The sequence below is a fragment of the Crocuta crocuta genome, unplaced genomic scaffold (assembly GCF_008692635.1).
Source record: "Crocuta crocuta isolate KB4526 unplaced genomic scaffold, BGI_CrCroc_1.0 scaffold619, whole genome shotgun sequence".
NCBI lineage: Eukaryota > Metazoa > Chordata > Mammalia > Carnivora > Hyaenidae > Crocuta > Crocuta crocuta.
The window spans coordinates 3,626,851-3,649,999 of record NW_027533395.1 but is presented as its reverse complement, the minus strand read 5'-3'; the positions used below and the strand labels follow the sequence as shown (position 1 = coordinate 3,649,999).

Here is a 23,149-nt window from a genome sequence, read left to right as displayed (position 1 = left end):
TAGGGTGACTCAAGTGTCCTTAAGGACACAGGGGGCAGGGAAAGGGCAAATGGGCAGTCAGTGTTTCGTGCAGAGTTTCAGTCTGGGAAGATGGGAAAGTTCTGGAGATGGATGGGGGTAATGAATGCAGAAAAATGTAAATACACTTAACGCCCCAGAGCTGTACCCTTGAATGTGGCTAAAACGGTGAGTTTTCTGTTATGCATATTTTACCACAATAAAAAGTAAAGACCCATCAAGGAAATAGACATGATCAGGGGCGCCTGGGTGGCTCAGTTGGTTAAACGTCTGATTTTGGCTAACGTCATGATCTCCCCATTTGTGGGCTGAGCCCCACTGAGAACTCCGTGCTGACAGCTCAGAGCCTGGAGCCTGCTTTCAATTCTGGGTCTCCTCTCTCTGCGCCTCACCTGCTCACACACTGTTTTTCTCTCTCTCTCTCTCAAATATAAATAAATATTTTAAAAAGGACATAAACATGATCAATAGGTATCTGATTAATTACAAATTACCTTAATACAGTTGTCATAATGTGTTAGAAGCATGCAGAAAGACAAAAGAGATAATGTTTTGAGGTATCCCTGCCTAACTGAATGGGTGGTCTGATTCTAATAACAAACATTTCTGAATGAGGCAAAAAGACCTTCAGGATAAGAGGAAGCAATATTCCTGGTAAATATCCAAATTCCTTTGCTTCTTTTCTGGGCTCTGAGGCAATATTCTGGTCTACAGTGGGGGCTTTCTCAAGGGTACCACCCTTCACCCACACCCCACACTCCCAAAAGGCAATGTCCCATGCAGATACATGTGGCTGGAGAGAGCTTCCGTTGTAAATTTCCCCACTGGCATTCCACACTCTGCTACATGTGCATTCTCCTGGGAGCAGAGTCCTGTTTGGCCACAGCAAATCCATTCCCCAGAACCTCAAGGCCATGCTCATTGAAAAAGCTGAAGTTCTAAGCCTGCAAAGTGGGAGATGCAAAGGACCCTCTAGAGAGTCATAAATTCCAGGAGGCCCAGCCTGGAAAGTGAACTGTCAATTCCGTCCACCTCCTTCCCCCCCCAAACACACCTGTTTATAATAAAAGCATAAGTCAAACAGAGGAAATGCTCTCATTTTGCCCAGTAATGGAGGAAGCATAGCCTGCTTTCAGTTTCCAAGCTCATCGAAGGGATCTATCAGGTCCCACTTTAACCTCCTTAACAGAACAATGGCTGAGTTTTCCAAATGCCATGCATTTCACCCTCTCCCTTCTAAGTGCCTACTGGACCTACTGAGTCAAGGAGTCAGCACTCAATTATACATGGCCTTGTGTCTTTTCCTGGCATATATCACCTGATGGGGTGGGGTTTGTAGCCAGAGAGCTTCAGGTTGGAGACGAACCACTGTACCTGCAGGCTGTCTAACTTTGATTCTGAGTCTTGGAATCAGCATCTATGCTTAGAATTTAAGAAACAAGACATTAAGGTAAAGAACAAAGATGGTGAGCTAACACGGCTGCAAGAATGCCTGACCCTGTTCAGGTGCACGGCAGCTACCCTCTGAACCCATTGCTGAGCTTCCAGGGGGTGATAAGCACCTACTCCCTCCCCCCCCCACACACACACACCGTTTCCCTGGTGCCTGGTTTTCAAGCTTGGCTGCACCGGAGAGTCTGGTGGAGAGCTTCCGTTGCCCAGAGGTCCATGAGTGAGGCTCGAGAATCTATTCTTCTAAAGCTCCCCCAGCCACTTCCCAGGAGCAAACAGCACAACTCCGAGTTCAACAAATGTTCAAGATGGACTTAATCAATCGATGGAGATGCAGAGTTCTGTGATCGATATGATTGACAGGGAGGGACTATTCCTTGCAGGCATCGTTATTATTAGGTTCCATTTTAATAGTGAGAAAACTTCATAGAATATTAGATGCCTCCAGATGGGCATTAACTGAGCTGCCAAACACTCCATCTTAAGGCCAAGGATTTCAACAAAGTTTTTGTTAATTATTCACATTTGACAGCAGTGTCTCTTCACATACTTATTAGAGAAATAACCATCTTCTCCGAGACATACCTTGTTTGCTGCAGTTGTGAAAAAACTAAAGGGATCATGGAAGAATTTGGAGAGAAAGAGCTGAGAAGCCCAGTAGTGTATAAATAGATAGCTGGATGGTTACTAAAGTTGATGGCAGAGTCATGTAAGTAGAGAACAGGAATGGGGAGGGGGGAGGGGAAGAGGGACCTCATTAACTACAAAAATCATTAACAGAGAGAGAGAGAGGGGAGGGCTTACATTAGAGTGTTGAGCTGCCAAGGGAAGGCTGTTCTGGAAGAGACCAGGACTGCATCTGGAACAGGTGCTGTGGGTCAGGTCACAAGGAAGGAGCGGAGAGCTAGTCATCTCCCACATCCGTCCGTGGTTTTCCACAAGGATAAGAGATTGGTATGTTTAGGACATTTAAATGGCCATGGTCTCTGTCTTCTAATACCTATGCTCAGGGTTGTGGCAGCAGTCCCCACAGGCAAAGGGGTCTGCAGAGGTGACCCAGGCCCTCTCCATGCCATGCATGGACATGAGGGGTCCTCTGTGATCTGAACAGTAGTCAAGGCGAGACTCAGAATGGAGCCAAGGACCCAGATGAGCACAGACTCCAGCTAGCAAGTCCTACCTGATGTGTGCTCCCCAAATCCCAGCTCCTTCCTTAACTCTCCAAGTTCTCCTGGGTCCTGCATTCACCCCAAGTGGGAGAGTACTGACTCTTGCAGTGTCCCATGACCAAAGGAAGAATTCATTCACTTTGACTTGATTCATTCCACACACACATATTGTGCTCCTACTCTGTGTCAGCAAACAGGGGTGTACAGACACAGAGGATAACGTCAGATGAATAAATAGATGCTAAATGTTTAAAACAACACAAAAAGCAACCAGCTTTTACTAAACCCATGTCATATGCTAGGCTCCGTGTTAAGTGCTGTATATTACCATTTTATCTTTAGCCCATGAAGAAGGCATTACTATTCCAGTTTTACAGAACAGGAAACTGAAGTTCATAGAATTGAAATAGCCAGGCCATATAGCCAGGAATTGTTGGAGCTCAAATTTAAGACCACAGCTGACTGGTTCAGCATTTGAAGAGCTCAAAACCTGATTGAACAATGAGGTGAGGGTGCTGGATAATAGAATGAAAGAACCAGAATACCGGAGACACCAGCACAAAGGTAGCAAAAAAGGAAAAGATTATGGCCAGANTCAAGAGCATAGTAGTCTCCCACTCAGAAGAACCCATACACATTTTAGCAAGCAGTTTTTAAGGTTTGATTCTAATTTTATACGTGCAATGCATACCACCCTTAATGTCTTATCACAATCTGATTGATACAATAGTCATCTGCCCACCTCCTGTCGATTTGGGGATCCTGGGAAAAGACTATGAGCCCCCAGATGAAATTCAACCCCCTAGTAAAGTTACAACATTATGCTTTATTTAAAAATCACAAAGGGACTCCTTTTCTTAATCTACTTGAAGGTGTGTGTGCGTGCTCATGTGTATACTTGTGCAAAAATTTGCCTAAACATGAAGCCCCATGCACAGGGTGTGTAGATGTTTTATATTTCCCTCAAAGCAGATATACACATAACTTATAGGATGTAGTGGCTTTGAGCTACCTTGTTTAAGAACAATGGCAATAGTTTATTAATATATTCTGTACACTTTAGGAAGGGGAAAATCCATCACATGGCTGTTCCCAGGGATTTCAAATCCTTTATAGAATCTAGAATGCCTATGGTGGAGTATCAAGTAGCCATACATCACCAATCAGGTGTGGAAAAAGGGCTGGAAATGTGTTATCAAAGACACAATCACTTCTCTGGACTAGTCCTCATTCAGATCAGACCTCACTTAAAACTGTGATCCCCTGCAGGTAGAATAGCACCTGAAATTCAGGCAAGGATTGAGCAGAAGTTACAAGGAGTGATTCAAGGGAGTGTTTACTTCCCATACCCAAGCACAGCTGAAGTCTTCAAAACACAAGTAACCCCAAGAGACACCCAAATCCCACACCCCAAAACCAGTAGGTTTATTATTAACCTGAGCAGATTTCCTTCAATAGCAACACAAGACATTTAGATAGTAGAAAGTTGTGTCGTATGACAGAGGAGGTGGGAGATGGAACAAGAGAGTCTGTACTCGTTGCCAGGAAAATTGGAGCCAAGTGGTTCTGCTGGAGACTCCTGCTTTCAGAGAACATCAGTATATTCATGGTGGCTCTTGCAGGTTGTTCTGGAAAACCTCTGTCTTCCAAGATGCAATATCATGCTTTTGTTATCAGACTGGGCCTTCCCAGAGGGCAGTCCATGTTCTCTGATGTCCCATTCAGATAAGTCTTCTTGACCATGGGGAACCAAGTTTATCACTACCCTCTTCTCATAGAGCCTAGTAGGTAACTCTGTTCTCAGGGAGGTTTTCAAGCCATAACATGAAAGAATTGAGTAGCTGTAATTAAGTGTGTGTGTGTGTGTGTGTGTGTGTGTGTGTGTACAGCAAAATGTGTACAAATACAGCCAATGGCAACATATAAGTACCCATTTGCTTAAATACATAAATAGATACAATCAGATGACTAGGGAATGTGCACCCATGTTGAGCCTAAGCTATATCTCCTGTGGGACTCAAACATGTTTTGGAATGTCTGAGAATTGGTGATCCACTTTAGGAAATCATTATAAGGACTGAGGAGCTTCTGGCAGTGAACTTCCTAAGGGAAGAGGGAGATAGGGAAAAGTTTGACCCAATGTAAAGTCCTCAAGGTGACAGAGGAGGCGTGATTCTGCGGATTGTGCAGAATCTACCACTTGGCCAAGCCCTGTGCTGTATCACTTGGGCACTATTAGCTAATTAATAACAGCTAAAATTTTAGAGCATTACAGCATAAGTGTAGTTTTGCATGCATTAGCTCATTTAGCCTCTAAACAATCCTGAATCGGGTACTGCCGTTTTAGTTCTATTTCACAAATAAAGGCATTAAAATTCAAAGAAGCAAAGAACTTTCTCTAACACAGACAACTACTGAGCAGGAGAACTAGGCTTCAAACCCTCATCAGTTTGAACCCATTACCCAGATTCTAACCTCACACTATCCTGATCCCCTAGGGAGAGAGGACCTTAAATAAAAACTGAAAGAACCCTCTGCCTGCAGCTGAAGGCAGGGTTGCTTGAGGAAGCACAGAGACAGCTACTCCCTCCACCTGTGCCACAGACTGCCCTGTGTTAGCACCTCAGAAGTTCAAGGGTACTAGGGGTGCCTCAGTAGGGGGGCAGGTGTGCACGGAGGGAGACTATGGTGCTCTGTGGTGGGAGGCGGTGGAGGTGGGGGGGTGGGGAGACATAGTGCCCCGTGGTTGTGGCAATGTCCAGCATAGGTAGAAATACACAGCTGGCCCATGGGCAGCAGTGCCGCCCAGCAGAATCCCGCAGCAGCTGACCAGACTTGCTCCTGGGTTTCATGGGAAACTCCCTGGGTACACACAAATGCTCGAGGGGCTTTGGCAAGGATGGGGGTCCTGCATTAGCAAGAGGGAGGATGAGCTAAGAAAGCACAGGAGATCGCTGGTGACATGACCCACCTTTAATCTCAGGCAGCAACAGCCTGGGGGAACACAGTAAATCCAAGAGAGAGGAACAAAGAACTATCTGATCCTCAGCCTGACCATTTTTGTGTGTGTGTGTGACTGATCCTGATTTCTTTCTAACCAAAAGGTCAAGCTAGATGGTTAAAAATAATTCCTCAAATTTGCATCAAAATGAGGATAAGAGTTTCAGTTACCCAATGCCACTCTTCCCCTAAATTATCCTCAGTATTGATGAGAAGCTCAGCCTTAAGTCTGTCCAAGCGTTCTGGCCATCTCTGACCATCCAGGGAAATATCTACTGGCACTAGGAACAGAACCCACAGCGCCTAGCCCTCAAGCTCATGGGGGTACACCCCCACATCCACCTCCCTGCGAGCTCACACGTTATGCACACAACATAGATGAGATAGGGTTAAAGGCTCAGCCCTACACTCTCTCAGCAGATGCCATGTGGAAAAGTGCTGGCCAGGCAGTGCCCTGTGGCTTCAGCAATCAGGCAGGGCAGGCGAATTAGTCAGTCTGAGAACCATGGGGGAAATGCTGACAAACTCAATAAGCAGCAAGTGCCTGGCCCCGAGGGGTGGGGGTGGATCCACATCAAAACAGAGGGGCAGCAGTCCTGGTGGCAGGGGCAGGGCAAACAGGTGTTCTCCAAAGAGCCCTTTACCTACTGACCTCTTCATCCTTTATTCCAGAGATTATTTTCAAGCAACATTAAAGAGGCCTTACCCAGAAACAGACTCATAAATACAAAGAGCACACTGGTGGTTGCCAGTGGGGAGGGGGGTGGAGGGATGGGCAAAAAGGAGTGAAGGGAAGTGGGAGGTGAAGGCTTTCAGTTATGGATGGATAAGCCAGGGGGATGAAAGGTGCAGCATGCGGAATATCGTCAAAGGAATTGTCATAGCACTATGTGGTGACAGATGGCAGCTATGCTGTGGTGAGCTCTCTGGCATAACATATAGAATTGTTGAATCGCTATGTTGTACACCTGAAACTAATGCAACATTGTAGGTCCGCTGTACTTCAATTAGAAAAAAGCACAATTTAAAAACTCAAATTGGGGGCACCTGGGCAGCTCAGTTGGCGTTAAACAGATGACTCTTTGGCTCAGGTCATGATCTCATGGTTCGTGAGTTCAAGCCCAACATTGGCCTCTGCATGCACAATGCAGAACTTCCTTTGGATTCTCTCCCTCCCTCTCTCTCTTTCAAAAATAAACAAACATTTAAACAACTTGAATTATGTGATTTGAAAAAGGAACTGAAAAAGGGGCGCCTGGGTGGCTCAGTTGGTTAAGCCTCTAGCTTTGGCTCAGGTCATGATCTTGCAGTTTGTGAGTTGGAGCCCTGCGTCCGGTTCTGTGCTGACAGCTTCGAGCCTGGAGCCTGCTTCAGATTCTGTATCTCCCTCTCTCTCTGCCCCTACCCTGTTTGCACTCTCTCTCTCTCTCAAAAATAAATAAACAATTAAAAAAATTTTTTTAAAGAGAACTGAAAAATAAAGCGGGCTTACTAAGGCACCAGGCCCTGTGGTCATGCCCTCTCAGACACCCATGCCCTTGAAACAGAAGCAGAGCAGGGACAGGCAGATGATGCCAAAGGTCCTAGAGTGTTGCAGGAGGCACACGATATGCTATCATCCTGGAATGATGATTCCAGATGTGGGAGCAGACAGCACCATTTTATGTCAAACCAAGCATGGGCATACTAAGGTATACAATGTGAACTCTGCAGGAATGTTTAAAATAGAACATAAGGCTTTAGGATTAGAACTACACTCTCAAACACCATCCCCCAGCTCCAGCACGTGCTCATTGTCAGCTGGAATTGGGGTTCATCAGAGGAAACGCAGAAGGAACAGAGAGAGAGGGAGACACAGAATCTGAAGCAGGCTCCAGGCTCTGAGCTGTGAGCACAGACCCCGAGGCAGGGCTCAAAATCACGAGCCGGGAGATCATAACCTGAACCAAAGTCAAATGCTTGTCTGACTAAGCCACCCAGGTGCCCCGAGTCTTTGTCTTTATCTAGCAATTCTAAGGATTAGATTTCGGGGTCTTCTTCTCAAATTTAAATAATAGTAATGGCTTAATGACTTGCCCAAGCTCACCTAGCTCGTGACTGAGCAAGAAGTATAAAACAAGTGTGTCTGATTCCACCATCTCATTCAAGAAGACAGCTTAAGAGAACCTAAAACCCTGTTGAGGCCACAAGGAGAGCATTTAGGAGCCTCAGTTACTTCCCAGATTTGCCAAGAGCAGAGAGAACACCCTGGCAGGCAGAGAGAGATGGCTGTTGGAAAAAAAGAACAGAAGCAGGTCCCCCAGTGTCCAAACAGCCACTAGCAGAGCATCAGAAACCCCTGAAACAAACAACGACATCCCTTCTCTTACAGGTAGGGTGTGGTGGACGTGGAGTCATTCAAAGAAAAAAAATGTTTCTTTTTCATTTCATATAACACATCTTTCTTTTGATGTGTTGTGACTGAGGACATCACAGAAGCCCACCAATTATGAAAAACTGATTTCAATTTGATATATTCACACACTATCTGGACCTTGGTGGAAACATTAAATTATAGTGGTTTTGAGGGCGCCTGGGTGGTTTGGTCGACAATGTCTGACTTCAGCTCAAGTCATGATCTCGCGGTTCGTGAGTTGGAGCCAGGCATTGGGCTCTGTGCTGACAGCTCGAGCCTGGAGCCTGCTTCAGATTCTGTGTCTCCCTCTCTTTCTGCCCCTCCCCTGCTCATGCTCACACTCTCTCTCTCTCTCTCTCAAAAATATATATTTAAAAATAATTATAGTGGTTTCCACATATTTCCAAAGGTTAAAATTCACAGGCAGTGAAAGGCAGGTCTGGAAGCTGCCCTGTGAGGAGAATCTTGCAGGGGTGTTGGGACGGGCATCCCAAGAGGACCCAGAGCCTTTCTGCCCAAACAGCCCTGCCCACAGGTTACAATCTGTGTGAGGAGGAACAGACAGCAAGAGGAATTCACCCATTCCACAGATAGTTATTGAGCCAAGCAACTGCTCTTAGTACTGAGGACACAACAGTGAACCTAACAGTCATAACAGTGCTTTCAATGAGTAGCTGAAACTAAAGCAAATTCCCATTTTTCAGTGAGTATTGATATTACCTTAGTAATAGCAGAAGGAGCCTGTAGTAATGGTATTCTTTGCCTGCTACTGATAGAGTTCACCTTCCTGGGCCATACTGAGTTCCCTAGCCTGTAAATGAAGATGGTAGTAGCAGCTGTGTAAGTATGAGGTCTAGGACAACTGACAGGTTTAAAATACATAAAATAGCACAGTATATATAGCACATGAAAATGACATGGACTTGGATCAGAGACCTGAGTTCAGGATGTGACTCTGAGTCTATTATCTTGTGCATTGCAGAGGATATAAACCTAAGTGAAAGAAAAGGTACTTAGAACAGCACTGTCAATATTAGCTTTTTTATTTTTTATTTTTATTTTTTATTTTTTTATTTCTAGGAGAGAGAGAGAGAGAGAGAGACAGCGTGAGCAGGGGAGGGTCAGAGAGAGAGGGAGTCACAGACTGAAACAGGCTCCAGGCTCTGAGCTGGCAGTCAGCACAGAGCCCGACGCGGGGCTCGAACCCACGAACCGCGAGATCATGACCTAAGCGAAAGTCGGACGCTTAACCGACTAAGCCACCCAGGCGCACCTGTCAATATTAGCTTTTATTATGAACAATAATACAAACAGGAAGATAGAAAACTCACCCCTTACTGAATGGTACTGAATAAGCATTCAATATATGCACATCAGTTACCCTTCCTCTCGCCTCCTCTTTCTGTCCTCGACTGGGTGCCCAAAGGGGGCTGGGGACACACTGAAGGTTGATGAACCTGTGTGCCCCATCTCTGACTTCACTACAGACCAAAGAAACAAATGATTTTGAACTTCCCTGGATTTTTATACCTGTTGTCCCTGAGAGGAGCTGAGTGATGCTTTCACCGGAATCAACTACGCTGGCTTCAGTTACCCAGGCCCAGGAGGGGTCTTGTCCAAATTTTGTGTTGCTTATCACCCTTAATAATCCAGACCATGGCCTTGAGTTCCCCATTGGATGGGGCAGTAGAAGCAGCTCTCCTTACATGATAAAAATAAATAAATGAAGCCAGGGAGGAGGAGGGAGAGAGCAAACCATGTCAACGGAGTCAAAAGGAAATCAGGTGTGTATGGTATCTTCAGATACCATACAGGGAAATGGGAGCAACTCCACCAAAGGTCAATGTTAAGCAAAAAGCCCAGCCCTGGAAAGCACTCACAGAAGGAGAAAATCTCTCATCATCGTTCCCCTTGACTGCCCTCCTTCTGTCCCCCCCACTGGTCTTCAGCTGGGAGGAGGGGGCCCATTCTTACAAACAAGGAGCCAGTTGATGATCAGAGGGGAACAGATGTCTTCACTTCTTCCCTGGCACCTTCATGCTGCTTTCAGCTTAATTAGCCAACTGTGCTCCCCTTGCACCTGGATGGGAATCTGGATGGGAATCCAGATGGGAAACTGGAAGGCTGAGCAAACACCCGCTGGGCCGGTGAAGGGCAGTCCACACCCTCTTCATCCTCCAGGCTCCACCTGAGCCCCAAGAGCCGGCCGCTTCTCCTAGGACTCTGGGCTGTAGCCAGGACCATCAACCTACTGCAGGGGCAGGTCTGAAGGGAAGCAGGCTCCAGAGAAAGGCCCCCACTTCCCAACTGCCCCTTCAGCACCCAACCCACCTCGGTCCTTGGGAGGAGATGAGCAGATCTCAAACCACTAGATACCTTTCTCAATATCTTACACGTATGAATTCATTTACTCCTGGCAAGAATGCTAAAAAGTGAGGACATCACTTTTTTTAACTGATGAAGGAACAGAAGCACAAAGAAATTAAATACTATGCCTCAGGTCATACTCATCTATTGAGTAGCAGAACTGGGAATAAGACCCAGACATTCCAACTCTAGAATCTGGGGTCCTCACCATGACGCTAGAAGCTGGATGGGTGAGCTCACCAGTGAGCAGAGCTGAGTGAATGTATTTGAGGTCTGAAGGCAAACATGTGGACGTCCTTCAGCCCATCAAGCCAGAGAGCCCATAGAGAGATCCTAGAGAGATCCGCTGAGGAAAGAAATGTGGTCCCTGCTCTGTCAAGGTTTAGTGGTTAATAATAATGGCTGATGTTCGTCGTACAGTTACCCAGTCCCCCAACCTTATGTTACTATTTCCGTTTTACAGATGAGGAAAACAGACTCAGAGGGGAACATGCACAAGGTCCTGTAGATAATTCAAATCGAGCTGAGACTTGAGTGTAGCTCTGTCTCCAAAGGAGGTATGCTTATCTTTCCTTGCACTGGTTGAAAATGCAATACTCAGGGATGCGGCTCAGTTGGTTAAGTGTCTGACTTAGACTCAGGTCAAGATCTCGTGGTTCGTGGGTTTGAGCCCCGTGTTGCGCTCTATGCTGCCAGCTCAGATCCTGGAGCCTGCTTCGGATTCTGTGTCTCCCTCTCTCTCTACCCTTACCCCGCTAGTGTTCTCTCTCTCTCTCTCTCTGTCTCTCAAAAAAAATGAATTAAAACATTTAAAGACTTAAAAAAAAGAAAAGGCAATACTCATTCAGGTACAGGAGCGATCAGGAATGGGAGGCCCTCTCCCCCAACCCCTGCCTAGTGCTACGGAAACCCCTGGGTCAGAAGAGCTAGACTTGGGCCCTGTCTCCATCAGGCCCACCTTTGGCTCCTCCTGGGAATACAGGGGAACCCGGACTCCGCCCCTAACTCCTGTACCTGCAGCCCTTCTCCACCAGGGAAGTGAGGTTCCAGAAGCAGGTCTTCCTGAAGCAATCTGTCTTCTCCAAGCTCCCAGGAGAGTGGGCAGATGCCTGGAGGGAACTGATCCTCCTGACTTGGAACACCTCTGAGCCTTCCATGGAACCTTGTCCAGCCTGCTCAGTCCCCACACGCACCTGTCCTGTTGCCCCAAGAGACAGAAAACTTGGCCTGATGGCCTCCCAGAGATGCTCTCTGTGATTTCAGATTTTCATAAAATGGCCATTTTTGATTTTTTGAGAAGGCTTTTCTGAAGTTCTGCATTTGCAGACACATTGAGGGTTTTCGAACTCACCGTCATTATTACTCATTGTTATCCCTGATAATCTTAGTTTGAAATCTGCTTTGAGATTAAAGTAGCTACTCCTGCATTCTTTTGATTAGTGTTAGCATGGTATATTTTCCTCTATCCATTTTTAAAAATTTATTTATTTTGAGAGAGAGTGTGTGTGCATGCATGTGAGCAGGGGGGGAACAGAGAGAGGGAGACAGATCCCAAGCAGGCTCCATGCAGCCAGTGCAGAACCAGACACTGGGCTCAATCTCCCAAACCTTGAGATCATGACCTGAGCTGAAATCAAGAGTCTGAGCCACCCAGAGGCCCCTCCTCTGTCCATTTTTAATCAATATGCATCTTTATATCTAGAATGAGTTTCTTGTAGACAACATATAGTTGGGTCTTGTTTTTTCATTACTGCAAAAATCTCTTCTCTTTTCATTGGTTCTTTTAGACCATTCATGTCCAACATGATTATTGATATAGGTGGATTAATATCTATTGCATCTGTTACTCTTTCCTATTTGTTCCCCTTGTTCTTTGTTCCTGTTTTTATCTTCCACTCTTTTTCTGTCTCTTGTGGTTTGAACTGAGCATTTCATATGATTCCATTTTTCTCCTTTCTTAGGATATCAATTATGAATCTCTCACTAGTGTTTCTGTAAAGCTACCATGGTCATTCCTTTCCAACTGGCTGCCAGTCCAGACTGTCTCTCCATTATTCACCACGTCCATTCCATGTAAGCTGCTTTCTGCTCTCAGTTGGCCACGGTGAGTTATCAGTTATTCTATTAACAACTTTATTTTGCACTCAGTCCTATGTAAACGCTAGGCTCTGCCTTCAGGAGTTGATGGACACAGTTCCCATTTACTGAGTATCTATCATGTGCCAGTTGCTTTCCTGGATGTTCTTACTACTTCAGAATGGGGGCATTACTATTCCAGTTTCAGTGATTGGTTGCAGAAATGTCCCTTGCTGTACATCGTTATCATTTTTTTTTCCAAAAAAAGAAAAATATCAGCACAGTCAAGAATCTGAGTGGGCATCTAAACCCTGATATCATCTTTCAGGTTAGAAATATGACTTCCTGCCCTTTGATTTCCTCCCATGTTCATTTTTTTAACCCCGTGGAGGATCACTTGGCTTTAGTACCAGCAAGTATATATTGTGATTTTTTTAATTAAATGTTTTTTAATTTTAAAAATTTACAGCACAGACATTTGAGGATGAGTATTGGAAAGGATGACTTCACCCCTTCTGGGCATTCTGATCTAATCTTAGCTATAATAATAATATTGCAGGAAAATGATAGGGGGCACAAAACATTTTGGGGGCACCCTATCCACAGCTGATTCAATCAGTGATGGCCATCTTGCCTATGTGATGACCTTTGTTTTGCCACTTCTGGGAATTTGAAATGGAAACTTGGAGATGGAGCCACAGATGGGAGCAGGTCAGAAGTGGAGCTCAGCTGAATCACGCTAATGGTGAAGCACTAATGCAAGGTCGGGGCACACTGCTGCTACTGTTGGCCTGGACGCAGCCCGGTCCCACCTCTCCTGTGGCCTGGCTGTCCAGATTTTACTTGGATTCCAGCAGGCCCATAGCCTTATTCTTACCCTTACTTAAGCTAACTGCAGGGACTTCTGTTCCTAGCAAATGTATGATCTCTAAGATAAATTGATTTTGCTTTTAAAAAAGTAATAAAATGTACCTCATTTACGGAAGAGCTAGACTTGGCCCCTTCTGAGTTTCAGATCATACACTGACTATAACCAGGCAGGTGGGTGTGAAGTTCCCAGCATGCACCTGACCCTGTGGCCTAAGTTGGAGAAGAGACAGAGAGCTTGGGGTGGGGGTGGGGGGGGCAGGCAGCAGGATGGTGGACAGTTGGTCAGTCCTATTCCATCCTGGAGGGAAGGGACAGGAGTGAGAGCAGAAAGCCTGGCTTAGGGCCATAGAGAAGGGGAAGAGAGGAAAAGGAGCCGACTTTTGTTCAGTGCTTGCTTCTTGCCTGCTGCCAGCATGCTGGTTGCCACAGAGATGGGCTGCATTGTTTCCTAGGCTGAGCACTTCTCCGAGAGCTGGGAAATAACCACAACCAAACCTTCGTTGACACCTTTGCCAAGCCAATAAACTGCAGTTCGTGGGAAAGGTAAGCTCACCCAAAGGCAGTTTTCACTAATGAAAAACTGCGCAAGATATGAAAGTAACTTTTTTAATAGGAGCCTGGGGATAAATTTCTAAATCTTATATATCTTTATATAGAGTGGAGGTGCTTAGGTGCATGTATGCATGTGCCTTGGGGGTGGCGGGTAACTCTTTGGAAAGGAAAGCACAGTGCTAGAGAAATCCACTTACTGTGCATCCTTGGGCAAGTTACTTAACCTCTCTGAGCTTCAATTTCTTCATCCATTAAAAAAAAGCTAAATTACTCCATATGGTCATTTTGAAGATCAGATGGCCTGACATGTAATGCCTGGCATTCAGTGGCAGCCTTTTTTTTTTTTTTTTTAATTCAACTGGACTTGGCAATGCTGTCAATTCCTTCAGCAAGATCCCTCCCCTAAGCCCTTGATGTCTGCATAGGAGAGAAAGTTCCACCAGCAGTAATCTTAGCCCTCCATTCTTAAAAACTTCACAGCAGTCTTCTGGTACAATTTCTCTCCCTTTCTAAGGAAACTGTTGTAGGAGGGCAAGTGCTAGGGAACAGGCTGGTGCTAATCAGTGATCATCTCAGCACTTTGCCCCCTTTTCTCCACCACTCTGTCCCCTGCAAAACCCCGTGGATCAGTCAATGTGCCCAGAGGAGAGGCTGCACTCCATTCACATACGGATAGCCTGATCTCGGGGTGCCTCGGTGGCTCAGTTGGTTAAGTGTCTGACTTTTGGGTTTGCCTCATTCATGATCTCACAGTGTGTGAGTTCAAGTCCCACATCAGACTCTGTGCTGACAGCTCAGAGCCTGCTTGAGAGTCTTTCTCTCTCCCTCTCTCTCTGCCCCTCCCCCACTTGCCTCCTCTCTCTCTCTCAAAATAAATAAATAAATAAACAAAATTTTTAAAAAAGAAGAAGAATGGCCTGAACTCAGGGCACACAAGAATTTTTGTCTGACCAACTCAGGTTTTCATATTTTAATATAGCCAATCACATTTTAAGAAGTCTAGAATTCTAGTGCCTCTTGAAAAGTCAGACATCAGGCTACACTGGGCTCCCCTTCCTCCCTATCAACAAGAGGCTGGCACTCTGGAGTCACTGCCTCTTTCAGCTGAGGCCAGCAGTCTCCAGTCACCGAATGTCCTCACCAGTCTCTATTGCTTTACACTGTGGGCCTGGCCCCCGGCATCTGCAACATCTGGGCCAGTGCCATAAACTTAACCCTGCCTCTTATGTTCTGCGAGAAGACAAACAGCATGGGGTTGCACGAAGCCCCCAGCAATGGTACCCCAAGAAAGAGCACGGTGCTTTGCCCTGCAGGCTTTTCCAATAAGAAAAGAGCACTGGGTCAGGAGTCTGGCAGCTGGGGTGCGTGAATTCACCCTTCCTCTCACCTCTCTAGACTTCAGTCTCTCCTCGTCTGACTCGGGACAGTTGGAGGAGCAGGACTCAGAGATTCACTTTGGCACGACCCTGTCATAATGCAGAGTCACTGACCGTCTGGCTCAGCTGGGAGTGGAGCTGCTGGATGACCCCAGGTGCCTGGGCCATAATTCAGAGCCAGTCCATCAGAAAGGGGCTGGGCTGCTGGTGGGAATGCCAACTGGTGCAGCCACTCTGGGGAACAGTATGGGGGACCTCAGAATGTTAAAAACAGAGCTACCCTATGACCCAGCAATTGCACTACTGGGTATTTACCCAAAGAATACAAAAATACTAATTCAAAGGGATATGTGCACCTCGATGTTTATAGCACCATTATCTACAATAGCCAAACTACCTGCCAAATAGCAGGTATCTATCAGCTGATGAAGGCATAAAGAGGTGTATATAGATACACACACACACACACACACACACACACACACACACACAATGGAATATTACTCAGCCATAAAAAAGAAGGAAATCTTGCCATTTACAATGACATTTTTTGCTAAGCTAAATAAATCAGTCAGAGAAAGATTAAAATCATATGATTTCCCTCACACGGGGAATTTAAGGAACAAAACAAACGAGCAAAAGACAACAAAAGAGAGACAAACCAAGAAACAGACTCATAACCATAGAGAACAAACTGATGGTGACCAGAGGGGAGGCGGGTGAGGGGATGGGTGAAAATAGGTGAAGGGATTAAGGAGGGACCTTGTGGTGAGCACCAGGTGTTGTACGGAACTGTGGAATCACTATATTGCACACCTGAAACTAATACTGCACTGTATGTTAACTAACTGGAATTTAAATTAAAACTTTAAGAAAAAACAGGCTGAGCTGAAAACTCCCAGCCCCGGAGCCTCAGCAGGAAGAAGGAGAAGAGCTAGAAATCACTGTCTCCTGCTGGGGCTGTTCACTTTCCACCCAAAGTCATATAGTGGGTGGGTGTCAGAGGAAGTGGAGGCCCCGACTGGGGCCAGGCGCATGGTAAAAACGTGAAGTAGAGAAAAAACATTAAAAGCAAGAGGGATGGGAAGATAAAAGGGGATAGAGAGGGAGAGAGGCTTCTGGCTAAAGAGCTGCATAATTCTGGACTAAAATAAAAATTATATCCCCGGGGGATAAAAACACAAAAAAGGGTCACCAATTCGTGTTGTGACTTATGCCAGTGCCACCCCAGCTCCTGGAGACATTTATACCCTTGGCTCCACCCTCCCTGCCCTGCCTCCTTCTTCCCACCCACCCCTCCAAGCCCTAGCTGCTTCCAAATGAACCCTCTGTTCCGTAAGCTGTTTTCTTAGATTGCATCTAACATAAAATGTTCCACTAGAATAATTTTGTTTTTGTTTCACCAAGCAAGAGAAAGGACCTGAGATGCTTTGAAAAAGCAACCAAGTCCGGGCGGTTTTAAGAGCCTAGCAGGTGGGGAAATAAGAGTACTTTAACACAGATTTAAAACAAAGTAGAAGCTTCAGAAATGCAGAGAGAAAGAGAATGACATAGAGATGGAGAGACGAAAGAGACAGAGAGACAGAGAGAGAGAGAGAGAGCAACACAGAGGATCAGGTTTGGGAGCATCCTCTCAAACCCCCTTACCACACCTGAAATCCAAGACAAGCCCTGGGAAAATGTGTGCCCACAGCCAGAAGCTCCCCATCAAACAGCCCTGGCCTGGCCCATGGCCCCTGCAGCCGGAGCCTGAGGCCAGTCTCCTCAGACACAGCCTCAGCCATTTATTCATTCAATACACATTTGCAGGCTTCTAACAACAGGGGAAGCCCCTCAAGGTCAGGACTATGTGTCCTTTGTCCACTAACGTACGCCCAGTGTCCGACATGGTCCTGGCACACAGTGGGTTGCTAATAAGCATTTGCTGACCAAACGATTACTCTGTGCCAGACACTGATATAGGCACAAGGGGACATCATGCGGAGTAAGAGACACAGCCTCTGCCCCATGGGGCTAACAGTCTAGCTGGAGAGATAAAGACCTTAAGAGACTATTACACTACAGCATACTAAGTAGGCAGTGGGGGAAGTTCAGGGTGCTATGAATATACATAGGAGGAGCATCTAACCCAGACTCAGGGAGACAGGGAAGGCTTCCTGGAGGAAGGGACATTCAGTCTTTAACCCTTAGACATGAAGGATGAGAGTCATCCAGGAGGTGTAGAGGCAGGGGGGAAATTGCAGGCAGAAGAAACAGTGTTGTGAAGACTCAGTGACAAGACAGAATGGGACATTCGAGGAACAGAAAGAGATCCGGGGCAAATGGATGGTTGGAGACAAGAAGGTAAAGGCTTGGAGGGAGCTTGGTGAGCGAGAACAGACTGCTTTACACAAGGCCTGAGAAGCCACGGCAAGCCATGTATACACTTCATCCTAAAGCAGTGGGGAGCAGTCAACACACATTTATTAAGCAACCTCTTCATGTCAAGACTGGCCTTCGCATTGCAAATTCAGAGGAAAGCAAATCAATGGTGATCCTTGCCCTCATGGACTTCAGTTTAGTGCAGGGAACAGACATGAATCCAAAAATAACTGAACAAACCATTAGGTAAACACGAAGGGAGATAAGCAATCCAGAAGAGCCCACCAGAACTTCCTGTGATGACGGATATATGTAAATACCTTGTAGCCACATATGGCTAGTGTGTCACTTAGGACGTCACTAATGTGACTGAAAAACCAAATGTTTCATTTTATTCAATTTTTATTATCTTAAATTCAAATTTAAGTAACTGTCAGTGGCTAGTAGCTACTTTATTGGATGGTATAAAAGAAAAATGAAGCCAGATCTGAGAACACATAACAAAGGAAGCTGGTCTTAACTAGGGAAGTAGGACATTCTTGGGGATGTGACATGACCTCGGATCTCAGTTATGAGATGGCAGATACTGCTGATGGTCCTGTCTCAAAATCCCTAATATGTAGTGGAAAGAACACTACAGCCAGAATACAAGAGATCTGGGTTCTAATTCTGGTTCAGTGACTTCCATGCTGGACAATACATTATTCAAGCCCTCGATTTGCTCCGAGCCTCATTTTCCTCATCTGTAAAACAAGAATGAACTGTTGCACCTAATTCACAGAACTGTTATGAGGATCCAATGAGGTATGTATGTAAAAATTTTTGAAAACTATAAATACCACATGAATGTAACATATGATTTTTGTATCTCTTTTGCTTATTACAGGAGAAATGCACGCCCATTGTAGAAACATCAGAAAATGTAGCAAGATTCAAAAGGAAAAAAAAAAGTCAAATAACTTAGTACCTCAGCTGTCTCTGCAGCCATCTTTCTTTGCATATCTGGGCCTACCTTTAATTTTTAAAACAAATACCTAAAGCATGCCTGCATGCTGTTTCGTAGCCTGCTTTTTTCCCTTAGCAATACATCACAAACCTTCCTCTGAGTCATTAGTTTTCTACAACATGGTTTTGAATGGCCGCAAAGTGTTCCATAAGAAGTTGTGATTTTACCTTCAGAGCCCATTACTTTCTTCATTAGCAGGTTGAGACTGAGTCAAGGGAAGTACCCATTTCTTCCTCCCCACCACAGAGCTGGCGTTGGGCCCAAGGACGCTGCCCACATGTTCAGATTCACAGTGCTGGGTTCCTAGAATCCACTGCCTCAATGACTCTGAACAGACGGAATCGTGAAGGAGGAGGTCTCCCAAGGCGCTCAGCTAATCCCACCTGTATCTTCACAGTGGTTTCTCCTGGCCCTGGAAGGAAGCCAAGCCCAGAGAGCAGTGTTGCCAGATTCAGCAGTAATTAACACATCGGCACTTGGCACCTAGTGCTGTGTGGGTGGAATTCTCCAGGGTGACCATCAAGCTCCCCTCATCAACCCACCTCTACACCAGGCTACTTGGGGAAGTGTGTTTTCTTTGTGACTTGTAACTTCCCTGGACTTTTAATATTTTCAAAGTTCAGGTGGCACTGGGGCCCCCTGAGTGGCCCTCCTGCTGAATTGGTTTTCAGACTGTGCCACTTTAAACATGATTCAAGAAAAATTACCGGAACCTCCACTCCATCTGTCTCTGGAAATGGTCTTTGTGCTTAGATCATTTGCCAGCGACACTCCATCTCCACAATTACCTTGGCTATTTTATCTCTATCTGTGCGGAACACTGAAGGGGAAGCAGCAGATAACACCATTATTTAAGTGACTCGTTCAGCTTAAATACCTTTGCACCTCAGACTATGAAAGACCCCACTGCTGCACTGGCCTCTCCCTGGGAGACCAGCCCCCGCGCACTGCCTTTAGGTTTCAAGCATGATAAAGAGAAGTTGCCAATGGAACAGTGTCATCATAACCCGGCTGCATCCTTAGGAGCACAGGGACGGGACCGAACCCCTGGTCACAGCTAGAACTGCTGCTCCACACTCCCTAACCCCCAGGTGGCCCCATGGCAGAGACCTTCAAGACTATAGTGTCTACTATGCAACTGGAAGCTTCTGCAGTGGATGCAGCTGCAGCATGCAGAGGGGTTAAGAGGAAAAGGCAAGGATCAGACAGGATGTTACCCTACCCGGTCTCTACACGTGTATCTCTTTACATATTTACTATATACACATACGTTAGACACCAAGAGGAAGAAAGATGCTACTGCATGCCTCCCGCCTGCAGGGAGATAAAATATCAAAAGATAATGAACAGAAACAGGCAGTACATGACGGGCTAACGAGAACAGCAAGCACTTATAGAGCTCTTACTGCGTGCCAGGCATTCTGCTAAGCACTTCATCACGTTTTCTTGTAACTATCCTATGAGGTGTTCATGATGAATCTCATTTTTCAGGTGAAGACACTGAGCTATGGTGAGATTAAATGACTCACCCAACATCACACACCAGCAGTGGTTGCAGCCAGGGCTTGCTGCTTTGCAAGCAAGATGCAGCTGCTTCCAAAGGTAGCAGTTATGAGAAAGGAAAGGAAGGGCACAGCACCACTTCTCATAAAGCCCATCCATCTGCCCTGTCAAGTGTTAGGACCAGAGACTGGCATGCCCAGTGGGTGGTGAACATAGCTCTCCATCCACTGGGTTCTTCTCCCAGAGACACATTCCCCACATTTCATACCCAAAGTGTGGCCCTTTCAGGATTTCTTTCTTTCTATTCCTTTCTCCCCTAAAAATGAGATTCCATTCTTTCCACTCAAGGACTGGGTCAAAACCAGCAGCAATCCCAGCATCATGGAGCAGGGGTGCATCCTGATAGTCAAGCCAGGTCATGGCTCAGAGGAGCCTAAGACAGAAATGACCTGAGAAGTTGTATGAAATCAAGGTAATGAGCAAGAAGAGCCCATGACAGCATGGGACAAGCCACGTCAGGTCTTGGACCCAAGGTAGGAGTCAGAGCAGACAGGAAATGAGCCATGAGGTCCAGCTTAGGATGCAAGCCCCAGTGGCAGGCTCTGAGACAAGGCTGAGTGTATTTTGGGGGAGTGGTTCTGAGAAGCAGCAGTACGGGGTGGGGGCTGAGACAAGGAGTGGGAGAAGCAAATACAAGGTGTTAATAAGTTTAACATTTGGGGGGGTGGGGTGCCTGGGTGACTCAGTCAATTAAATGTACTACCTCTGATCAGGTCATGATCTAATGGTTCGTGAGTTCGAGCTCCACATCCAGCTCTGTGCTGACATCTCAGAGCCTGAAGCCTGCTTCGGATTCTGTGTCTCCATCTCTCAGACCCTCCCACTCTGTCTGTCTGTCTCTCTCTCTCTCAGAAGTAAACATTTTTTAAAAAAAGTTTACCGTTTGGGGCATTTGGGGCTGAGTTGTATGGGGAAATCCCAGGAGAAGATGTGGAGCATACCTCAGAGGGGTCCCACCTAAAGGGTTAGGAGACTAGGGTATTTGTCCAGCAACACCTTCACATGAGTAGTAGGAGGGCTGCTCCCAGCATCTGCACTGCCCCACCTGCTCAGGCCAAGCAGGCTCCTCCCATGGCCAGAGGAAGCCTGCAGGCAGAGGATCGCAGGGGCTTGTAGAAAAAAAAGCCCCGGTTGGGTGTGCCTGGGGCCTGTGACCAGGTCAGAGCCAGAGCAAATAATAACTGGGAGGGAAAGAGAACATGAACACAGGGAAAGTCCTTAAGCTATAAAGGACAGAAGTCCTGTGAGCTCCCGCGTGCAGCCTGGGTAAGGAGCGCCTGATGCAGGGGCAGGCAGACTGGGGCAGAGTCTCAGTGGGGAGGGCTGCGCTGATGGGGGGTCTTCCGGCCCTCGAGGGCCTGCCCCCAAGCCCCTTCCCTGTCCTAGGGATGAGCTGGCCAACCAAACTGCACATCAGACCTGAGCAATGGTAGGACCCCCTGCAGGTCCTTGGTCCTCAGCCCCTTTCTAGCTCTCTCTCTTCTTCCCTCTGTTCTTCAGGGCCTGCCCCCCACCCCCAAGCACTTGATCCCAGGGCCAGGGAGAAGCGATTTTGCTGCGATCGCACCTCCTCTCCTTCCGCCCATATCTACAGCCTGACCCTGTGACAGTGGCCCCAGAACTGTCACTCTGCAAATAACTGTGGCCAGGGCAAAGAGGGACAGAAGCCAATGTGAGGATCTGAGACAGACACCTGTAATTGCAAGTTTGGAAAAACCCAGACCTTCAAGGAGAAGGCTCTGTTTCAATTTTCTCACTTTATTTTTCCTTAACCTCAGACTGAGGGGGAATAAACCCTCTCTGATTTGTAGACTGAAGTCTTTAAAGAGCTATCTTGTCTTCTTTTAAATTTATTTTTTCCTTTGGCTCGGGGCAGTTGCCAGGGGCCCAAAATGGGAATTTGGTACCTTGGTCAGATGGCTCAAAATGTCAAAAGTTACTATAGGGGATATCATACTACCAATCCATCTTTCCTGCTAATCCAAAAGTCAAATAAGTTCATGGAGGGCTTTTTTTTTTTTCCCTAGAATTTCAGGCTCCCTGAGGACTAATTTCTCTGAAAGCTGCATTAAACTAATAGCACCATAAAAGGCCCATTGTGAGATGTAATTGGTTTGCAGGACTTTCCTATAAAAATAATAAAAAGACTGACAAAGGCAGTTTCCAAAGGTCAATTATCTTTGTGTTGCTTGAGTTGAGTGGAGGTCAGTCCCAGAATTCCATTTTATAGGCATATTAATCAAAATGGGGCCTGCTCTGCCCATCTGACCTCATCAGCTGTCAGAGAAATCACAGGCTCCACCTTATGCGGATTGCCAAAAGGATGCTTTGGGCTCCTCTTTTCCCCAGGAGAGATTGGCTCATCACCGTGGATGCAGAGCTGGAAGATGAAGTTTTCAAGGGAGAAAAACTATACTCTGAACACAAGAAAGAGGAGATAACTCAGTGAGTCGGGCAGGTGTATGGCAGGCAGTGTGCTCAGAGATAAGGCCTCTGTCCCCAAGGAGCTGGAGAAGTATGTTTGTCACAACTCTTGGTTATATTTAACCAAAACCAACTAAAAACTAGCTTAAGTAAAAGTGAAAATTTAGTTACCTTAAATAATGGAATTTTAAGGATGGCTGTATCCAAAGGCTCAAAGAATGTCAACTCATTGATGACAGAAAGTTCTTATTATTCTCTCTCTCTTCTATCATCTATCTTCTATCTATCATCTATCTATCTATCTATCTATCTATCTATCTATCTGTCTGTCTGTCTGTCTGTCTGTCTATCTACCTACCCACCTACCTACCTATCATCTTTCTCTGTCTATGTCTGCACGGCTTGTCCCTGCTCTCAGATAAGCTCTCTGCCACATGGCAGGCAAGAAGACATCAGGCAGCCTATTGCCCATTTTCCCCAGTGAGCTACTTCATTATAAACAGACTTTTTCTCCTAATGT

The 23,149-nt window shown here is 46.1% G+C and overlaps 1 long non-coding RNA gene across 2 annotated transcripts; it reads left to right on the top strand.

Annotated features, from left to right (window-relative positions):
* The first annotated feature begins 10,663 nt into the window (after positions 1-10,663).
* LOC144218543 (uncharacterized) lies at positions 10,664-18,662 on the top strand. Of its 2 annotated transcripts, XR_013331187.1 has the most exons (6): positions 10,664-10,781; positions 10,865-10,958; positions 12,363-12,505; positions 13,800-13,890; positions 15,295-15,430; positions 18,523-18,662. It is a non-coding gene; the product is annotated as an uncharacterized LOC144218543 (long non-coding RNA). The 2 variants fall into 2 exon arrangements; XR_013331188.1 differs by lacking the exon at positions 15,295-15,430.
* The last annotated feature ends 4,487 nt before the right edge of the window (positions 18,663-23,149 follow it).